The sequence below is a fragment of the Ornithodoros turicata genome, chromosome 8 (genome assembly GCF_037126465.1).
Source record: "Ornithodoros turicata isolate Travis chromosome 8, ASM3712646v1, whole genome shotgun sequence".
Classification (NCBI taxonomy): Eukaryota; Metazoa; Arthropoda; class Arachnida; order Ixodida; family Argasidae; genus Ornithodoros; species Ornithodoros turicata.
Window position 1 is genome coordinate 1469864 of NC_088208.1, and position 21149 is coordinate 1491012.

The 21149-nt window shown below is 49.2% G+C and overlaps 1 protein-coding gene and 1 long non-coding RNA gene across 2 annotated transcripts in view; both read right to left on the minus strand.

The window, feature by feature from the left end:
• LOC135366342 (uncharacterized) overlaps positions 1 to 21149 on the minus strand; it is a 315008-nt gene that overhangs the window by 287639 nt on the left and 6220 nt on the right. The window lies entirely within an intron of this gene.
• LOC135365820 (uncharacterized) lies at positions 1689 to 2423 on the minus strand. The gene is made up of 2 exons (XR_010413936.1): positions 2324 to 2423; positions 1689 to 1849 (listed from the first exon to the last, which is right to left on the minus strand). It is a non-coding gene; the product is annotated as an uncharacterized LOC135365820 (long non-coding RNA).

Below are 21149 nucleotides of genomic sequence, written 5' to 3' on the forward strand. Positions count from 1 at the left end.
AGAAAACTAAACTTAGGACCAGGAGGCGCGAGAAGCTCGGTCTTCGTTCACTTCCTGGTTCTCAAGAGATCGAGTACTGACGTGTCTCTCATACTTGGACAAAAGGAATGGTGTTACCGCTAGCTTCTACACCTGATGCGTATCTGCAACAAAGGTTATGGGCCCAGACCGGAGTGGAGCAGCGGTAAGCATCCCTGAATGAACGCCTCTGCAGGTGTTCTTAATCGTTCAAAATAGAAGAAGGCTTCTAAAAGTTGGAAAGGTTAGAAGAAGCGAACTACCCCACTTGGAGGTTCAACATCACAGTATACTTGAAAGCAAAGGGTTTTTGGGATGTCATCGAAGGTGATCAACCGAACAGGGAAGAAGAGTTGGCAGCCTGGGCAAAGAAGGATCGAGAGGCACTCAACGCAATAGTGCAGTCCTTATCTGCAGGCCAGGCATGCTACGTCATTAATTAAGTTAATGCGAAAGGATGGTCATGGATGAAGCTCCAAGAAGCCAACCGAGGTCGTGTCCAAGGAGCGAAAAATCACGCGGGACCTGAATGGAATCAAGTGGACGAAGGACGAGAGTGCAGCTCAGTAAATGCAACGAGTTGAAGCTCTCGGCGAACAGCTTCGAGCCCTGGGTGAGGCTCCCGAGGATGCAGAGATAGCATCAATAGCTATCCGAGGACTACCGATGGGATACCATGGAGTAGCGTGGACCTTCGACGTGTGTGCTTTGGCAGATCTCACACCGAAAAAAGAGAGGTATGCATTAGTACAAGAGGAGAACCGTCAGAACGGTTACAGGGCAGAAGCCGCTCACAAAGCAGAAGTCTCACACCTGGAAGAGGAAGTGGCAGAAAGAACGGTATGCAATGCTTCAGGTGTGGAATGCTGGGGCACATGGCTCGAGGTTGTCCGGCAAACAATGTCAGTCGTGGATCCGGAGGCAAAGAATGAAAGGACACCGGAATTAATCGAAATCAGCCCAAGGGAAGACACAATGCAAGGATGGCTTCGGTGGGAGACGCTCATGCTGACACACCATCTCATGCTGAACAAGCGGAATGTTCGTCTACATCATACGCCTTTGGGGCGAAGGAGTCAAATTGCAGGAACGCAACATGGAACGGATGGTCAGTTGACTCCGGTGCTAGTAGTCACATGACAGGAGTAGTACTTAATGCCGAGGCTACGGGGGGTCCACTCAGCAACCTGGACCCCTGCCCCTGAGCCCTTCGCGTATTTTTCCCCGCGCGGCGCGTGTGCGGAGGGTTGTCCGCGCGCTTATCGGCGGGGGAGGGCTGCGTGCGCGTTTACCCTCTCACATTTTTCAACCTGGGCCGACTTCTTTCGTCATTTTTCAATCTGTGTCGACTTGAATCGCAATTTTTCTGCAGCTACAACAGGCGTGCAGTAGACTGTTTACATGCATAGGATAGCCATACACAAAAGTACAAGTGACAATAAGTAGTAGTGTATCAGCTCAAGTATCCGGAAACTCACACAGTCGCCTGGACGCCATTAATTAGCAATTAGAGCTAATTGGGACCCCCCACATTAATCAGGACCCACCAGGGAGTCATTACACTAATTGGGGATCATCTAAGACACGTCCAGACCACTGTGTGAGTTTCCGGCTACTTGAGCTGATAAAAAATAAAGAAATAGGTAGAAAATAAAATAAAAAGATAGAAATAGAGTGGAGAGAAACAATTTATTCGAAAATCAACGATGCCGCGGCGAAGAAACGGCTCCGGGGTGACCAGCGCTTGTTGACGTCGGGTAGTTGCAGAGATCGACGACAGGTGGCCACTTAGTTGCAAGGCATCACACCAGATGGCGCCACCATCATAGCTCTAGAGGAGAAAGACAGAGAACAAGATACTAGCGGCAGGTAAAAATTGCAGCACTGCTAAACAAGTCTAGGCATGCGAGAGAAAAGGTCTAACCGCTACTGCTAAAACAGCACGGAGAAAACAGTGCACATCGAGGAAAAAGGCTTACGGGGACGATCGCTTAGGCCTAACCACAACACTACACAGCTAACACAAGGCGGGAACCACACATCGCTAAACATGCGTCAACAGGCTTGCTCACCGCAAAACAAGTCTAAACATACGAGGAAAAAGGCTTACGGGGGGGCGATCACTTAGGCCTAACCTCAACACTACGCAGCTAACACAAGGCGGGAACCACACATCGCTAAACATGCGTCAACAGGCTTGGACACCGCAAAACAAGTCTAAACATGCGAGAAAAGGCTTAGCACGAGCACGGTCACCGCTAAACACGGAAAACATACGAGAAAAGGAGCGCGTCAAATCACTCACCTTTTCCCCCGCGGCAACTTCCAGGCAGAAACTGAGCGAGCGCGGAGAACACACGTCTGCTCTCTACGAGAGCCAGCCAGAAACTGAGCGAGCGCGCGGAGCGCACGTCTGTCTTCCGCGACAGCCCGAGAGAAACTGAGTGAGGCGACGCGCAGCGGCAGCTATGGATCCGCGCGCGCCCTCTGCTCCACCCGTCCGCGCATGCGCGCGCGCGCGCTCCTAGCGCCCTCTGCGCCGGCCGCGGGTGTTTTCGGTTTCGGCTCTCTGCTGCGCGCGCGCGCTCCTAGCCGCGACGGGTGGCTTCTGGGTTTCACTTTCGTTTCTTTGCGTGCGCGTTTATCTCTATAAAGGCAGCGCGCACCGTGCTCGCGTCATCATTCTGACCGATACGTGGAAAACGCCATGTGTGGTTTATTCTCCTGCGCTTCTCGTCGTCGCAAGGAAAAGACAAAAAACGAAGAACTTCGCGAATTTATACGCGGCATCGTGGAGGAAGCCTTTCAAGTCCACCGCCTGGAATGGTTGCAAGCGCGTCAAGAAATGTGTATTGTGTGTGTGTAATGTGTAATGTGTAAATGAATATTCCGTTATTTTAGAGTAACGGGAAAATACCACTTCGTTTCCGCGCTTCCCAAGATCGTGCGCGACTACAACACCACCAAACACAGGACTTTGGGCATCAGCCCGTCCGAAGTCACGCCCGAAAACGAATTGGAGCTCTTCAATAAGATAAATGGGAAGCCCGTCGTACCCTCCGTGAAAAAGAAGCTCAAACTGGGGGATAAAGTGAGGGTCCTACTACACAGAAAAAGTTTTCATAAGAGCTCGGAAGGGAGTTGGTCGCCTCAGATTTTCACCGTCTCCCGCCTGAGAGACACCTCTCCTCCCGTCGTACACCTGGAAGATTACCGGGGTAAGGAAGTGGACGTATCTTGCAACCCGGAGGAGGTACTCGTCGTAACCCGAGACGCCAATCAGCCTTGGCCAGTAACGAAAGTGCTGAGAAAGAAGCAAGTGAACGGTCAGAGCTTCTCCTTGGTTCGCTGGTTCGGTTACGACAAAGAACACGACAGTTGGGTTCCGAGCAGCGACGTGGTCAAGATTGGGAAATGATGTCAGACATCTACGTCCACCTGCTCTCGAACGCCAGCATGGATAAGTTTCCCTCGAATAAACTCAACGCCTTCACGGTAGCTTTCGATAGTCCGCTTCAGCTCTCGAATCGGTATAAAGTCGGTCTGATGGATCTCAGCATAAGTAACGATTTTTTAAATATCGGGTACGAAAGGCAAGATGCGAAAATCGAGGTTTCTTTCGAGGACACGGTCGAAGCCGGCAGAACTTTTCATATCACCTCGGATCTCGAGAGGGATTTGGGAAAAGCCCTTTCGGAATTCAACGTTTCTTTCGCGTACAATAAATCGCGATACGACTTCGTCTTACCCGTGGACGTGAAAGCCGTGGAATTGGACCCTCGGCTCGCACAGGCGCTCGACGCCTCGCTAGCGTCCCGCGAAGCAGGTCGTGCGGTGAAACCCCCCAAATTGAGCGAACGCGAAGCCACCTCCATCTTATTGGAGCACGCCGCACCCGTCGCTTTCGGCGACGTCACTCTGAATTCGGAAACCACGTCCCTACGGAACACACTCAACAAGTATTTCCAGACGCACAAGCTGGACGCCTCGCTAGAATTCGCGGATAACGTCTACTCTCTGAAAACACCGAAAGGGTTGCACGTGCCGGAACCCTTTGTCAAGCTGCTACATCTCACAGCCGTCGAGGGACACGAAGAAACGCTACGCGTCTCTCTCCCCATAGCGCGTCAACTTTCTTTCACGATCAAGACGAAAATTCCTCCATCTTTGCAAGTACATGTGCCTCCAGGCTATTATGCGACGCCGCAAGCACTTCTAAATGCGATTAACCAGCGCGTAGGCGAACGCGCGCGCTTCAGCTTCGACGGAACCGAACAGAAATGTAAAATTCGGCTTTCCGAGGGCACCTCCACCCTAAGACTTTCCGAGTACCTGGCCGTGCTTTTGGGCTTCGAATCGCGTACTGTGTTTACGGGGGAGGATGCCACGAGCTCAGTCGAGGTACTCCTGGAACCCCCGTTTCACAACATAATCGTCTACACGGATATCGTGGAACCCACGTACGTGGGGAGCGGGAAAAAAACGATACTAAAAATACTACCCTTTTATTATGAGAAAGACAAGCACGTCGTCACCTACACGTTAGATAACATCCAGTATTTTAACCTGTCTCAATTTGAAATTCCTTCAGTGACGATCGTTCTCGCGGACGAAACGGGAAGACGTTTGCCGTTGCGGTCCAAAGGCAGAACCAATCTAACGTTGCATTTCAAATATGTACCGTAATTCCCCCAAAATAATTCCCGTGTACACGGGACCCCTTTTCCAACGAGGGGGCGGTGTGTTGAGCAACATATCCAAGTTTATCGTTCCCATCTGGCAGCAAATAAAACCGATCGCCAAGAGAACGTTGAAGCGCTTGGCGCGGAATTTGGCCGATGGCGAAGGAATATCGCGCGCAGTAAAAAAGACGGCCATAGCAACGGGGAGAGACGTGCTGGATTCCATGGAGGGCTCTGGAAACAACAATGGGAAGAAACGCCGCAAACGACAACAAAAGGCGCCGACACACGACGCACCTGCAGATATCTTTGGTACGCCGTGAAGGTCACACATCCGCTGCGCGCGCTCCGTCATGACGTCAACGAAAGGAAAAATACAGACGCCGATCTGTCTAACGAGTGATGTGATGATATTCGAACCCCCTTCCATTCAATACGGCGTGGAAGATACTTCGTACCAACTTTTTTATCCGGTCAACGGAGTAAATAATTCCGTGATCGAGTTTTGTATTCAAAATTTGCAAAGGGCACACTTGGATCTCTACGGCAGTTTCGTGTCTTTGACCGTGCGCATTGTTCGCGACGACGGGGAAGAAATGAACGAGAAAGATGTCGTTTTCCCAATAAACCAACTGTTGAGCGGCATGTTTAAGACGGTCACCGTTTATGCGAACAACAAGCTCGTCAGTTCCAACGAGTTGTACGCCTACAGGAGTATTTTGGACGTCGTGCTTCATTCCACGCCCATGGCTCAAGAAACAGTGCACGCGGCTGGACTTTATGTCGAGTACGACGAACATTTAAAGGACGATTACGACGTCTCGTCTCGCGGTGCGAAACAACGTTACGAAGCGACGAAGGGTGGAAAATACTTTAACCTGGTCGGTCAGATCAATACCGACTTGTTTCAACAGCCGCGCCTGATGGTACCTGCCGTCGAAATTCGCGTCGTTTTCCTATTAAACAACGACGAATTTAAACTCGTATCGGTCCCCAAAGACAAGAAAACGTACAATTACGAGGTGGACATTAAAGAAATGACGTTACACTTGAAAAAGGTGACGCTCGCACCTTCCCTATTTTTGGAATACGAGCGGCGGCTTCAGACCACGCCGGCCATCTACGTGTTACGCGGATTGGAAACCAAGGTGTGGAGCTTGAGTGCCGGGAGCTTGGACGCTCACTTTGAAAACGTTTACCCCGAAAGGGTTCCTTCCAAATTATGCGTCGCCCTGCTCGCCACGTCCGACTTTCTCGGCGACATCCAATCGAACCCCTACAAATTCCGTCATTACGACCTGTCTCACGAGCGATTTAAAACGAACGGGTTCCTTCTCTACTTCAACTTGGACGTGGACAAGTGTTCTTCTCCTTCGCATTTGAACGAGTGGCGAAAAGGAAACGTTCGCCTGCAATTACGCTTCGCTAAAGCCCTTCCACACGCGGTCACCGTCCTCTTGATTTCCGAGTGTCCCAAGCTCATGTACGTCGACAAGGACCGTACGGTCACCTTCCCATAAGAAAAGATGTACGAGAGTGACATCTTGGAACTCATGTCCCTGAACCCCTTCGCTTGCTCCATGCTGAGAGGCATTTGCGCTTCCGACGAAGCCTTCGTTTTACGCAAACCCGGTTATTTAATCATCAATACGGAAGAGCGAAGAAGGCGCGGACAGCACTGGGTGCTCTACCTGAAAAACTACAACGGGTCTGCCGTGTTTTTCGACAGCTACGGACTTCCCCCCATCGAAGCAAACCTTCGAAGGACTTTACCTGTAGTGGACGAGTATAACGACAAGTGTATTCAATCGCCTTTTTCGCCTTACTGCGGGCTTTTTTGTATCTACGTAGCTACGCGCATGTCGAAACGCTACAGCTTGAAAAGTTGTGTATCCATGTTTTCCTGTAACCTCGAAGAGAATGACAAAACAATAAAACGTCTCCTCGTGAGCGAACTCGTTTCGTAAAAATAGACTATTTATTTTTTCACGACATACACAAGACCCTTGCGAGACGATCTTCCAACGTGCTGACTCGACGCTCACCGTCGTCGCCGGTCTGCACCGTGACGTCGAGGGATGTGTGGAGAAGCCAGTAGCGACGGACGATAGGTCGGTTGAAACCCGCGTTGATGAGACACGGGTCGACTGTCTCTCCTCGTCTATACTTTTCCAACAGCTCGAGCTTGTAATCTACGAAACGCTTCATTTTCTTTGCAATCTTCCCACTGACGGTGAACAGACGTAAGGGTATCGTCTTGAGAATCGAGCGAAAGTCTCCCTCGCAGCTATCGCCGTGAATATAATCGCGTAATCGCAGCAAGTCCCGATACATTCGCGTTTGCACAAAGGTGGCAAACCTCTGCTCGGGCGTCATCATGACTGAGACGGAATGAGAGTAGACAACCTTTTTTTATTTCTCGTTACACATGAATTAGGCTTCAGCTTTGGTTTCGCAGCCGGGAAGGCAGCCTAAATACGGACGAAGGCTCGAGTCTAACCAATGGCTGGGGTTTCTCGACCAGAGTCCACCGCAGCGACAGGTAGTCAGTTGATCGCCGATTCGCAAAAAGAAGGTCTTTGGAGGAGGCTTGAAGGTTAGGACCAAGGGCAGATCTCCCGTCAGTAGCCATTCGTAATCTGCAACGAAAGGAGTGTGAGAAACGCGTGTTTTTATATCTCAAACACACACACACACGTACAATCTTCTTCAGTCACAGAGTGACACTGATGGTCCATCTTGTCCATCTTCCTTCAATAGTCGAAGTCCTTCGCAACGTACGTCGAACGGTACCGTCCGACAGCCGAGAAACGGGCGAATCAATCGGTCCGTCCAATGCTTTTGCTCTGAAAAAATGTGACTGGTTATAGAACGTATTAAAAAAATAACGAGGAAGCGTACCTTTGGACCACAATCCACCGCAATTGGTGCAGAAGAAGCGTGCGCTGCCAATCTCCCGAAATATGTGAGGCGGGAAAAAACCGACTTCACGCGCAGCAAAAGTGTTGTACACTGGAAACGAAACTCTTCAAACATTTCGGCGATGATGACGTCATGGGTATTACTTACGAGGATCTACCAAGCTGATCATGATGGAATGACGATCGACCATTCGCTTCGACATTTATAGTAAAGCTTTGCCTCTCACTCTCTATGACGTCATTGAACGTGTTTGGGCATGTTAAGACGTGTTTGAACATGTTTGGGCATGGGCGGCGAAGTCGCCCCTGGACACACTCGTTCCTCTCACCCTCTCTATGACGTCATTGAACGTGTCTGAACATGTTTGGACGTGTTTAGACACAGGCGTCGAAGTCGTCCCTGGACACACTACTTCCTCTCTCCCTCTCTCTCTCTATGACGTCATTGAACGTGTTTGAACATGTTTGAACGTGTTTGAACATGTTGTGACGTGTGTAGACACGAACCCCGCAATACGAAAAACGTCACGCAGTACGAATTAGACTGGTGGTTAGTGTGTCGCGTCCAGTGTAGAAGGATCCTGGGTTCGAATCCCACACTGGGTCTTCTTGTCGTCATGTACAAGTCGTCCCAGAGTGTTAGCTTGAAATTAGTGTAATGTTTTATTCAACGCCGATGACATCATTGTCATATGCGACATCGCAAAAAGGCGCGAAAGACGGAAGGCGGGGTGGTCAAAGTACAGACGACACCGTCGCAATGCGAGGAGGAGGAGAGCGGTGTAGCGACTATAAAAGGTGCGCTGGTTCTACGACGATTGATCGACAGCCCACGAGGGGCATTCATCCACGACGTGAGTCGTTTCGTGGACCAAAATGTAAGTTGACCGTCTCTGCTGTGAGAGTGTATTCTATGCATGATATTGTTTTTCAGGAACCGCTGTCACCGCATGACACTGAACACAGGAACTCATCCCATCCTCTCTCATCATCATCAATCTCAAGCGTTCCTCAACTGAAGGGAAAAGTGAGCATTGTTTCGTGAGGGGGAATCTCGTACTGATTTTGTTTGACCGCAGTGCCGCGCTGTCTCGTATGTCAGTACGACCCCATCGATGCCATGCTCGTGGCCGTAGAAAGAGAGCACGAAGCTAGAATAGAGAATCTCGGTAATAGCCCAGTCGTCCTTTCAGATGACGACGACGACAACAGAGTCAGTAGTCCGCCTTTCGTAATACCTGAAACGGACGACGACGAACCCCTAGATGGACATGACAATGCAGACGAATTGCTCATGTGGGAAGGGGATCAGTCGTATGCAGATTTCATTCCTCTGTCTGGTAGGGTTCGAGATGAATCACCAGATGCAAGCCCAGAATTTCGAAACGAAGCTGAGCCTGTCCAGGGTCGTAGAATCGTTGAATTGAGAGAACGTCGTAGAGAATCACCCCTCCGTCACGGAGAGACGATTCCTTCCTTTCTTTGTCACAGATGAGGCATTTGACGGAACGGCTACTAGGTACACGCTTCTCTGTTCCCCGCACGACGACAACGTCGATGATTTGCGACTCTATCTACCGAGCATAGCTCCAGTAATCACGCGCGTCCTCGAAGCATATCCCATGCCTTTCAAATTTTGTCTGTGCTCGAAAGCGCTCATGGTTAAGGACGGAGCCGACGGGTTGACTTCTCATCTCCTTCACGTGAACCTTCACATGAGAGTGGTTCATAACCGTCAAGAAATCGAAGGCGCGATAAATGCTGCTATCGCAGAATCCTCGCAACGCGTAGAAAACTATGCGAGAGAAGGGTCTGGTTTCACCTCGAACGACGTCCAATGTGCTAAAACTAACGCGTTTGAAACCGAAGCGGATTGGGTGCACGATCGAGCTTCCCGAAATGTTGAAGAAAAAACAAAGACTCTCACAAACGTCAAACTTCCACCGAATCACGAAAACGAGTGTTTCAAGTACAGCGTGCTGGCACTCTTGCATCCGTTGAGGAGCAAACCAAACCTTCATGTTAGATACCACTTTAATGACGGTTAATGGCGATGAACCGAAAACGAAAGCTCGGGTCACGCGCAGTGCTGCGCGTAACCGATGGCGGTGCTGGTGATGATTATGACGCTGCTGCTACAGGGCTCCCCCCCGTGGCGGATGACAAGGCTGGCGAGGAGGGCCGAGGTTGGCGGAAAGGTCGGGCGCCGAGGCCAAGGAGAGCAGGAGCCGGACCCGAGGCGGCGGGCGGCTCGTAGTGTGCGAGCTGCGGCGCCCAATGCACCCGACGTGGAGGGGAAGGAATGCTGGAGACAGGAGCTGAGCACGGACGTAGGGAGGGCGAGTCGGGCGATACCAGAGGTGCAGACTCCAGGAATGCGGGCTTAAGCCTGTCGATGGCCACAGTGTCAGGTCCCCGTGGAAGATCGAGGCGGAAAAACTTCCCGGCTCGCGAGATGACCCTGTAGGGGCCGTCATAGGGAGGCTGCAAGCTGGAGCGCACAGAGTCCCGGCGGACGAAGACGTGGGTGGCTTGATTAAGGTCGGGGCTCACGAACACGCGTGTTGCGGGAGCGGAGCGGGTAGGCGAGGGCTTGAGGTCCCGGAAGAGCTGGCGGAGACGGTCGATGTAGGAGGAAGGGTCGTGCACGAGCGGGGCCGATGGGGTGAAGAATGCTCCGGGAAGGCGGAGCGGGCAGCCGTATACCATGTGGGCCGCGCTGCAGTCATCCTGGCGGATCGCGGCGCGAAGGCCAAGCAGGACGAAGGGTAGACGCTCGGGCCAGGTTGTGTCGCCGTGGTCAGTGGCGCGGAGGGACGCCTTGAGCTGCCGATGAAGGCGCTCGACCAGGCCGTTGGCAGCCGGATGGTAGGCCGTGGTTCGGATGTGATGGGTTCCGAGGGTGCTGCACAGGTGACGGAAGAGGGCCGATTCAAACTGGCGTCCTCTGTCCGTGGTTACAGTGGACGGGACGCCGAATCGGGAAACCCAGGAGAAGAGGAATGCGTGGGCCACCGTCTCTGCCGTGATGTCAGGAATCGGCGTTACCTCCGGCCAGCGGGTAAAGCGGTCGATGTACGAGAGCAGGTAGCGGTAGCCTTTGGCCAGAGGAAGCGGGCCGACCAAGTCGATGTGGACCTGGTCGAAACGGGCAGCTGGCGGAAGGAACCGCGATGGAGGCGAGATGGTGTGGCGGTAGATTTTGGACCGCTGGCAGGCCAGGCAGGCCCGCGCCCAGTCACAGACATCGGCATTCATGCGAGGCCATATGTAGCGCTCTGCGACGATCTTTTGCGTGCCGCGCACGCCAGGGTGGGACAGCGAGTGGAGGGCGTTGAAAACATGCCGGCGGAAGGCCAGGGGAACGAAAGGGCGCGGGGTACCAGTAGAGGTGTCGCACCATAGACTTGCCGTCGAACCGGGGAGCGAGATCTCTCGAAAAGTGGTGGATGAGGCGGGGGATGAACGAAGGGCGGCGAGCTCTTCATCAGCCTGTTGCGCCTGGGCGATGCAGTCCAAATCGACCGCGGGGGGCGGATGGAGAGCATTGACGTCCGGCCGCGAGAGTGCGTCGGCAGCGGCATTGTCTTCGCCTGCGACGTGTCGCACATCGGTCGTGAACTCCAAGAGGTAGCACATGTGGCGGGTTTCACAAGGCGAGTGGTTGAGGGACGCCGATCGCAGGGCGAACATGAGAGGCTTGTGGTCGGTGTACAGCACAAACGGGCGGCCCTCGAGAAAATGGCGGTAGTGTCTGCATGCCAGGTAGGCGACGAGGAGCTCACGCCCGAAGGTGCTATAGCGTGTTTCGGCTGGCGAGAGGCGTTGGGAAAAGAAACCGAGAGGTTTCCAGTGGCCATCCTGACGCTGCTGCAAGACTGCGCCGACAGCAGCAGTGGAGGCGTCGACGAACAACGCTGTCTCGGCGTCAGGACGAGGATGGTGGAGCAGCACAGCATCTGCCAGGGCCTGCTTGACCTCTTCGAACGCGCGTTCTGCTGCCGGTGTCCACTCCAGAGGGGCAGCACGGGCCTCTTTCGGATGGTCAGCGCCGAGAGCTGCGTAGAGAGGCTGGAGCAAGGCAGCACAGCGAGGCACAAAACGTCGGTAGAAAGTCACGAGGCCGAGGAATGAACGAAGTCCTTTGCGAGAAGTGGGGGCAGGAAAGTCTCGGATGGCCTGGACCTTGGATGCGAGTGGCCGGATGCCTTGCGGGGTGATGGTGTGTCCCAGGAAGGTAAGGGTGGTAACGCCAAACTCGCACTTCGCGGCATTGATGGAGACTCCGTAGTCCTCCAGGCGCGAGAACAGGGCGCGCAGATGGGCGCGATGAGCCTCCGGAGATGGACTTGCGACGAGGATGTCATCCATGTATGCGAATGCGAAGTCCAGGCCGCGGAGCACTTCGTTGATGAATCGTTGGAATGTCTGTGCAGCATTACACAGGCCAAAGGGCATCCGCACGTATTCAAAGAGGCCAAAAGGGGTGGTTATAGCAGTCTTCGGGATGTCAGGGGGATGGACGGGAATTTGGTGATAGGCTTTGATGAGGTCTATCTTGGAGAAGATGGTCGCTCCGTCAAGATTCGCGGTGAAGTCCTGAATATGGGGAAGGGGGTATCTGTCCGGTACCGTGACGATGTTGAGTGCACGGTAGTCCCCACATGGGCGCCAATCACCAGGTGTTGCTTTGGGCACCATGTGGAGAGCGGAAGACCACGGGCTGGAGGAAGGCCGAATGATCCCCAGTTCAATGATCCCCCTCAAATTCCCTCTTGGCAATGACGAGGCGCTCCGGAGCCAGCCGTCTGGGGCGAGCGAAGACAGGGGGGCCCCGTGTCACGATGTGGTGAGTGACGCTGTGGCGAGGTGGGCAAGAGGCGTGCGATTGGCGCAGGACAGCGGGGAACTCCGTGACAATGTCGGCGAAAGCAGTGGGCAACGGTAGCCGTATGGTGGGACTAATGGCGGCTATATGCGCTGGAGCTCCATAAACGTGCAAAGAAGTATTGTTGTCGACGAGGCGCTGGCGTCTAATATCCACAAGAAGGTCGAAATGGTGGAGGAAGTCGGCGCCAAGGATTGCGAAGGGGAGGTCGGCGATGGTAAAAACCCAACGAAATACTCTGCGCAGGTCGAGGTCAAGGGTGACGGAGCGTTGACCGTAAGTTGAGATGGTGGACTTGTTGACGGCCTGCAAAGCCAAGTCTGGTTGTCGGTGTCGTTTTTCTGCGGGGGTTGGTGGAACGACGCTCACGTCAGCCCCGGTATCCACCAGGAAGCGACAGCCGGACACGCGGTCCGTGATCCGGAAGAGCCGGCTGTTGTCGCCCCCAGCCATGCCAGCCGTTAATGGTTGGGGGGAGCGTTTCCCGGCCACGAGCAAGGGGCCTGGCAGTTCCTTGCGGCATCGCCGAATTTTCGATGATACCAGCAGAAGTGGTGCTGAGAGGGCGAAGGAGACCGTTGACGGGATGCCGAGCAGCGACGGCAAAACGGGCGCCGAGGGCAACGTGGTCGCTGCGGGGGAATGGCATCCACCCGGTTCACCAGGGCCGCCACCGTAGTCTGGAGTTGCTGGAGCGACGTGCTGATGGCATTGATTGCAACGTCCACCGGTGGAGGGGAGGTGCGGGGGGCCAGGGCGGCAACGGCTCCTGGAGATGGAAGGCCAGCAAAATCCAGAATACGGTCCGCCATCTTCGCCAAGTCATCCACGCGGGAATTTTCGCCGGCGGCCAGGATCATGCGTACGTTGTGGGGCAAACGTTGTAGGAAGAGCTCCCGTAGTAGTGAGTCGTCCGTGGTAGGGTTTCCCGCGAGGTCGCGCATGCGGCGTAGTAGCTGTGTGGGCCGTCGATCGCCGAGCTCTTCCCTGTTCAGAAGCTGCTGCAATCGCCGCTCCTCCGAAGCAGACGTGCGGCGAATTAACTCGTCCCTTAAGGTGTCGTAGGGTAATTCGGGGTGAGGGTGGATGATTAGGTCGCGGACTTCCGCCGCAGCTTCGGGAGGAAGGTTTGCGATGGCGTAGCCAAACCTTGAGGCTTGAGAAGTGACGCGGCGTCCGTCGAAGAGAACCTCCGCCTGCGCGAACCACAGCTGAGGGTCGGAGATGGAGAAAGGCGGCAGGCGGAGCGGTGCCACAGAAGCCTCAAGCGGTGGAAGTGGCGGTGGCCGGCTGGGAGGCGAAGAGATGGTGGAGTGCTGGTCACCGTTCATGATGGTGGAACGCTAAAACATCACGTTCGGGACACGTTCGGGAACATCACGTTGGCGACCAGGCTCTACTCCACAAATACATGAATCCTTCGAATCCGGAGACGCGTGTAACATACTGGCCACCCTGCTTCCCAGTCACTTACGAAGACATTGCCCTGTGGGAGAGAAAAAACAAAATCTCCGTGTACATCTACGTGTTCGACGAGCAGACGAGTTCGATATCTACCGGACGGGTTCCCTGCACGCTCTATCAGGACAAAGTCCACCTGCTCGAGGTTATGAAGCATTTCTATGGGATCCGAAAATTAAGCTTTGTGAAGCGCGAAAGGTAAGCTTTGTTATGTTTTGACGCGTATAGGATTACGATAGTGCTCTCTCTTTGTGCAGCAACGGAAAACCCGGAAGAGAGCCCGAGAGCGTCGTCGTCAGGCATCGAGTAACCGCGGAACAAAGAGCTGCACGCGCATGTAATCGAGAATAAAAGTTCTAGTCGAGACATGCTTCTCTCTCTCTCTCTCGCAGACAGGAGAAGTACGGGTCATCGTGGCAGTGTGGTAGCGGAATGGGTGTACAAAAAGAATTACCATTCCGTCATCGTGCTGGTGCAGTGACCCGCGCAATGACGACGCTGCGATGAAGATACCCCATATCCTTTCTCTTGAGGCAAGTCAGCGAGGGTGCAGGCATCTATCGACCAAGTCCTTTGTATGTATTCAATAAAGATGTTTCAGTGAAAGAACACACAGAGTCTCGTCAAAGTTATTCGGACTGTTTAATGTGTTGCATGTTGATAACTAAGCGGTATTTCAATAAATCAATGACAAAATTGACGATGTAGACTGCTTGCAAATGTCGCTGCTTCCGCAGGGCGTGCTTAATATGAGCGATGGCACGAGCGAGAAGGTCCACGATGTCTGCAGCGATGTAGTTGAATTCTGCGTTGGCCAAGCTCACAAATTCGCTCATTAGTCCCAGGGGTCCGTCTGGAACCGTTATGCAGACGTTCTTGTAACGGGCGTAGATCCGACGCACGATCTCCTGCAGCGGCCCCGGCGAGATCTCTCCTATATTGCCAAACCCTACCATGTCTATCACGTAGCGAAAAGCAGTGATGACGAGCTCGTTGCGGGGACTTTCACTGCTGAAACATTCCTTCTCCACTTCTTCCCAAGAAGCGTGGGTGCGGGAACAATTTTGTAAAGAGTGGTAGCTGAACATCTTCACGTAGTGATGACGCGAGCACGGTGCGCGCTGCCTTTATAGAGATAAACGCGCGCGCAAAGAAACGAAAGTGAAACTCAGAAGCCACCCGTCGCGGCTAGGAGCGCGCGCGCGCGCAGCAGAGAGCCGAAACCGAAAACACCCGCGGCCGGCGCAGAGGGCGCTAGGAGCGCGCGCGCGCGCATGCGCGGACGGGTGGAGCAGAGGGCGCGCGCGCATCCATAGCTGCCGCTGCGCGTCACCTCACTCAGTTTCTCTCGGGCTGTCGCGGAAGACGGACGTGCGCTCCGCGCGCTCGCTCAGTTTCTGGCTGGCTCTCGTAGAGAGCAGACGTGTGTTCTCCGCGCTCGCTCAGTTTCTGCCTGGAAAAGGTGAGTGATTTGACGCGCTCCTTTTCTCGTATGTTTTCCGTGTTTAGCGGTGACCGCGCTCGTGCTAAGCCTTTTCTCGCATGTTTAGACTTGTTTTGCGGTGTCCAAGCCTGTTGACGCATGTTTAGCGATGTGTGGTTCCCGCCTTGTGTTAGCTGCGTAGTGTTGAGGTTATGCCTAAGCGATCGCCCCCCCCCCGTAAGCCTTTTTCCTCGTATGTTTAGACTTGTTTTGCGGTGAGCAAGCCTGTTGACGCATGTTTAGCGATGTGTGGTTCCCGCCTTGTGTTAGCTGTGTAGTGTTGTGGTTAGGCCTAAGCGATCGTCCCCGTAAGCCTTTCCTCGTATGTTTAGACTTGTTTTGCGGTGAGCAAGCCTGTTGACGCATGTTTAGCGATGTGTGGTTCCCGCCTTGTGTTAGCTGTGTAGTGTTGTGGTTAGGCCTAAGCGATCGTCCCCGTAAGCCTTTTTCCTCGATGTGTACTGTTTTCTCCGTGCTGTTTTAGCAGTAGCCGTTAGACCTTTTCTCTCGCATGCCTAGACTTGTTTAGCAGTGCTGCAATTTTTACCTGCCGCTAGTATCTTGTTCTCTGTCTTTCTCCTCTAGAGCTATGATGGTGGCGCCATCTGGTGTGATGCCTTGCAACTAAGTGGCCACCTGTCGTCGATCTCTGCAACTACCCGACGTCAACAAGCGCTGGTCACCCCGGAGCCGTTTCTTCGCCGCGGCATCGTTGATTTTCGAATAAATTGTTTCTCTCCACTCTATTTCTATCTTTTTATTTTATTTTCTACCTATTTTTTTATTTTTTATCAGCTCAAGTAGCCGGAAACTCACACAGTGGTCTGGACGTGTCTTAGATGATCCCCAATTAGTGTAATAACTCCCTGGTGGGTCCTGATTAATGTGGGGGGTCCCAATTAGCTCTCATTGCTAATTAATGGCGTCCAGGCGACTGTGTGAGTTTCCGGATACTTGAGCTGATACACTACTACTACAATATATTTATGAAAGTCATTAGTGTCAGGAATTATGTTATGACTCTGTGTGAGGGAGAAAAACTTAGCCACAAAAACTCTGATGCGATAGCATTGAAGGGGTATCACAATTTTTTTTTATTAGTGATAATCACGCAACTTTTCAATTAAGCAGAAGGAGTAGCACATTTTAATCAAAGAAGATATTTTTAATCAATGTGATTACAATCAAAATTAAGTTTTATTATAAAAAGTCTAATGTGAGCGCCATAGTGGAGTTTTAATTACAAAGTTCTAATAGATGTATGTAACTTCCAGAACAACAGCTAATATTCGATTATGACACATTTAATCAAAGATGTTTTTAATCAATGTGATTACAATCAAAATTAAGTTTTATTATAAAAAGTCTAATGTGAGCACCATAGTGGAGTTTTAATTACAAAGTTCTAATAGATGTATGTAACTTCCAGAACAACAGCTAATATTCGATTATGACACATTTAATCAAAGAAGATATTTTTAATCAATATGATTACAATCAAAATTAGAAGTTTTATTATAAAAAGTCTAACAGTATTATACGTGACCACCATACTGGAGCTTTAATTACAATTGCCGATAGATGTATGTAGTTAATTGTGGACACCAGAGAACCTGAAAGACCACGGGACACGAATGACACGATCACAAGAGCAAATAAAATCTATACCACTACATTTAATCAAAAAACAGAAGAGAATAATCTATCATTTTAACTATCATAAAATCATCCTCGTGATATAGTCTAATCGAACACTATACAATTTTCATAAGAGACACTACAAACCTTACTTTGTTTTATGAATCCAACACAGAAAATATATATGTTAAAAATGAACTTCACCACATAGCACGCTCCTAGCCAACAACCACCTCTGATGATATCTGCTATGAGTTATTGAAGACGGGTGCAAATAGATGTATGGAAGAACACGGAACACGAACGACACGAACACAAGAAGAAATAAAATCTATACCACTACAATGAAGATATTCTTAATCGATATGATTACAATCAAATTACAAGTTGTATTATAGAAAGTCTAATATTCCTATACGTGCGAACCATCATTGCAATAGTGTGAATATCTGTCATAACATTTCGCGCGCAATAGGGAATCTATGTTTCATATTCCAACATTACACAACTTTTAATTAACCAATTTCTTATTAAGTGAACAGCATAGACGTAAGGAAATAACGAGAAACAACACAATCAACAGCTACAATTAATAGAGAGCCAAACCTGCGCACCATCCAACACATAGAGAAATAATAGCTAATCATCTATCAAAAAGCGAAATATTACAAATTTAACACTATAGCACAGATTTAACGCTGAAGAACAGAGGAACACTCTAAGCGGCGACACGTAAACAACAACAGAGGAAAATAATATATCATTGAACCATCACAAAATCGAACAATATACAATTTTCATTCTAACAAACACTACGAACCTTGATGGAGGTATCCAAAACATAAAAAACATGCAATGTTTTCATCTCGGTTTTCACTCTTTTCCTCACAGCCGGGAGACTGTATGCTTTATCCCATGCTTTATCACTCAATGGGTTGGGGGTATATTCCTTCGTCCAGCAAACAGAACGCTCTAGAGGTCAGATAAGATAGTTCAAAGGCGATATATTTTATTGTGCAGTGCAAATAGATGCCGATGTTACTCGTTGGGATCGCTATCTTTTCGCATCCTTTCCTTGAAACGGAAATCTTGCGTCAAAGTGGTTGACAAGTCCACTAAGTTTGTACAGATGCGATATTCTTATTGAACATGTAGAGAAAGTCCAAATTAATTATTAAATGGTACCAACAATACTCAATCAAAAACGAGACACAAATTTAATTACATCAATTTTTGTAATATCTTGTAACAGAAAGTTCTAATGAACCACACAGAAATATCAAATGTGAAATGCAACTCAGAGGTATGAGGCATTCCCATCTTAGAGATTATTTTTACTTATATCAATCGAGTGAATACTTGAAACAAAGTCAAAACAATAATTCTCACGACAGGTGGATATTATAGCATTCTAAACCAGATAATAAAATTTTAATCAATAAAATCAGCTTAGATATGCTTTTAATTAAGTGTACACGAGCACTTGAAAACAGAAGAGACAATTGCCCTACATTGAAAAGATGGACATATTTTGTACTCGCTACCTTAAGTCATGGGAAGATGTGATAAAAAAACTGCTTCGGAAAGGAAGAGCCGCGAAACGATTCCATTATCGCATATAGTCACACATACTATACAATATATTTGATTGTGGCTTAAATGCTAAAATTTATCGATTCACATTCAGGAGAAGTGGTGACTACCACACATCAGTAAGTGTTTAATTAAAATTTGAACAGATGTTGCGAGTTACGATCAGTCTTGTAGAATGTGTAATTTCACAATACGCAAGCTTGAGGTCGCTCACTTTGACGAGCACTCTTTCATGATGACAGAGAATTTAATCGAATGGATTGATATTTTCTATATACACTATATCATAATGTGAATTCTCTATGTCGTGGATATTAAAAGTTACGAATATTTTCCGAACGAAATTTACTTAAAACTCGAAGAAAAGGTCACCCACGTCCTCGTAGACGTTTCGGCAACACGCCGGGCCGCGTTTCCCCAATGTCCTACCAGAAACCGAACGCGATTCTGCGCCCGACGCGTTAACGCGGTACCGTACGCGAGCGTGTTCTTTTTCCGGAAACTGGTTCGTCGACGCGGGTGACCATTTCTTCGAGTTTTAAGTAAATTTCGTTCGGAAAAGATTCGTAACTTTTAATATCCACGACATAGAGAATTCACATTATGATATAGTGTATAAGAAAATATCAATCCATTCGATTAAATTCTCTGTCATCATGAAAGAATGCTCGTCAAAGTGAGCCAGCTCAAGCTTGCGTATTGTGAAATTACACATTCTACAACACTGGTCGTAACTCGCAACATCTGTTCAAATTTTAATTAAACTCTTACTGATGTGTGGTAGTCATCACTTCTCCTGAATGTGAATCGATAAATCTTAGCATTTAAGCCACAATCAAATATCTTGTATAGTATGCGTGACTATATGCGATAATGGAATCGTTTCGCGGCTCTTCCTTTTCGAAGCAGTTTTTTTATCACATCTTCCCATGACTTAAGGTAGTGAGTACAAAATATGTCCATCTTTTCAATGTAGGGCGATTGTCTCTTCTGTTTTCAAGTGCTCGTCTACACTTAATTAAAAGCATATCTAAGCTCATTTTATTGATTAAAATTTTATTATCTGGTTTAGAATGCTGTAATATCCACCTGTCGTGAGAATTATTGTTTTGACTTTGTTTCAAGTATTCACTCGACTGATATTCTATGAGTTGTGAAGTTACTACCTGAAATAATTATTGTCTTGCATTTGTTTCAATTGTTCACTCGATTGATATAAGTAAAAATAATCTCTAAGATGGGAATGCCTCATACCACTGAGTTGCATTTCACATTTGATATTTCTGTGTGGTTCATTAGAACTTTCTGTTACAAGATATTACAAAAATTGATGTAATTAAATTTGTTTCTCGTTTTTGATTGAGTATTGTTGGTACCATTTAATAACTTGGACTTTCTCTACATGTTCAATAAGAATATCGCATCTGTACAAACTTAGTCGACTTGTCAACCACTTTGACGAAAGATTTCCGTTTCAAGGAATGGATGCGAAAAGATAGCGATCCCAACGAGTAACATCGGCATCTATTTGCACTGCACAATAAAATATATCGCCTTTGAACTATCTTATCTGACCTCTACAGCGTTCTGTTTGCTGGACGAAGGAATATAGCCCCTAACCCATTGAGTGATAAAGCATGGGATAAAGCATACAGTCTCCCGGCTGTGAGGAAAAGAGTGAAAATCGAGATGAAAACAGTGCATATGCAGTGATGCATATGATGCATATGATGAAAACAGTGCAGTGAAAACAGGTCTTGGATACCTCCATCAAGGCTCGTAGTGTTTGTTAGAATGAAAATTGTATATTGTTCGATTTTATGATGGTTCAATGATAGATTATTTTCCTCTGTTGTTGTTTACGTGTCGCCGCTTAGGGTGTTCCTCTGTTCTTCAGCGTTAAACCTGTGCTATAGTGTTAAATTTGTATTATTTCGCTTTTTGATAGATTGATTAGCTATTATTTCCCTATGTGTTGGATGGTGCGCAGGTTTGGCTCTCTATTAATTGTAGCTGTTGATTGTGTTGTTTCTCGTTATTTCCTTACGTCTATGCTGTTCACTTAATAAGAAATTGGTTAATTAAAAGTTGTGTAATGTTGGAATATGAAACTTAGATTCCCTATTGCGCGCGAAATGTTATGACAGATATTCACAATTTTGCAATGATGGTTCGCACGTATAGGAATATTAGACTTTCTATAATACAACTTAAGAATATCTTCTTTGTAGTGGTATAGATTTTATTTCTTCTTGTGTTCGTGTCGTTCGTGTTCCGTGGTCTTCCATACATCTACCGGCACCCGTCTTCAATAAATCATAGCAGATATCATCAGAGCTGGTTGTTGGCTAGGAGCGTGCTATGTGGTGAAGTTCATTTTTAACATATCTATTTTCTGTGTTGGTTTCATAAAACAAAGTAAGGTTTCTAGTCTCTCTGATGAAAATTGTATAGTGTTCGATTAG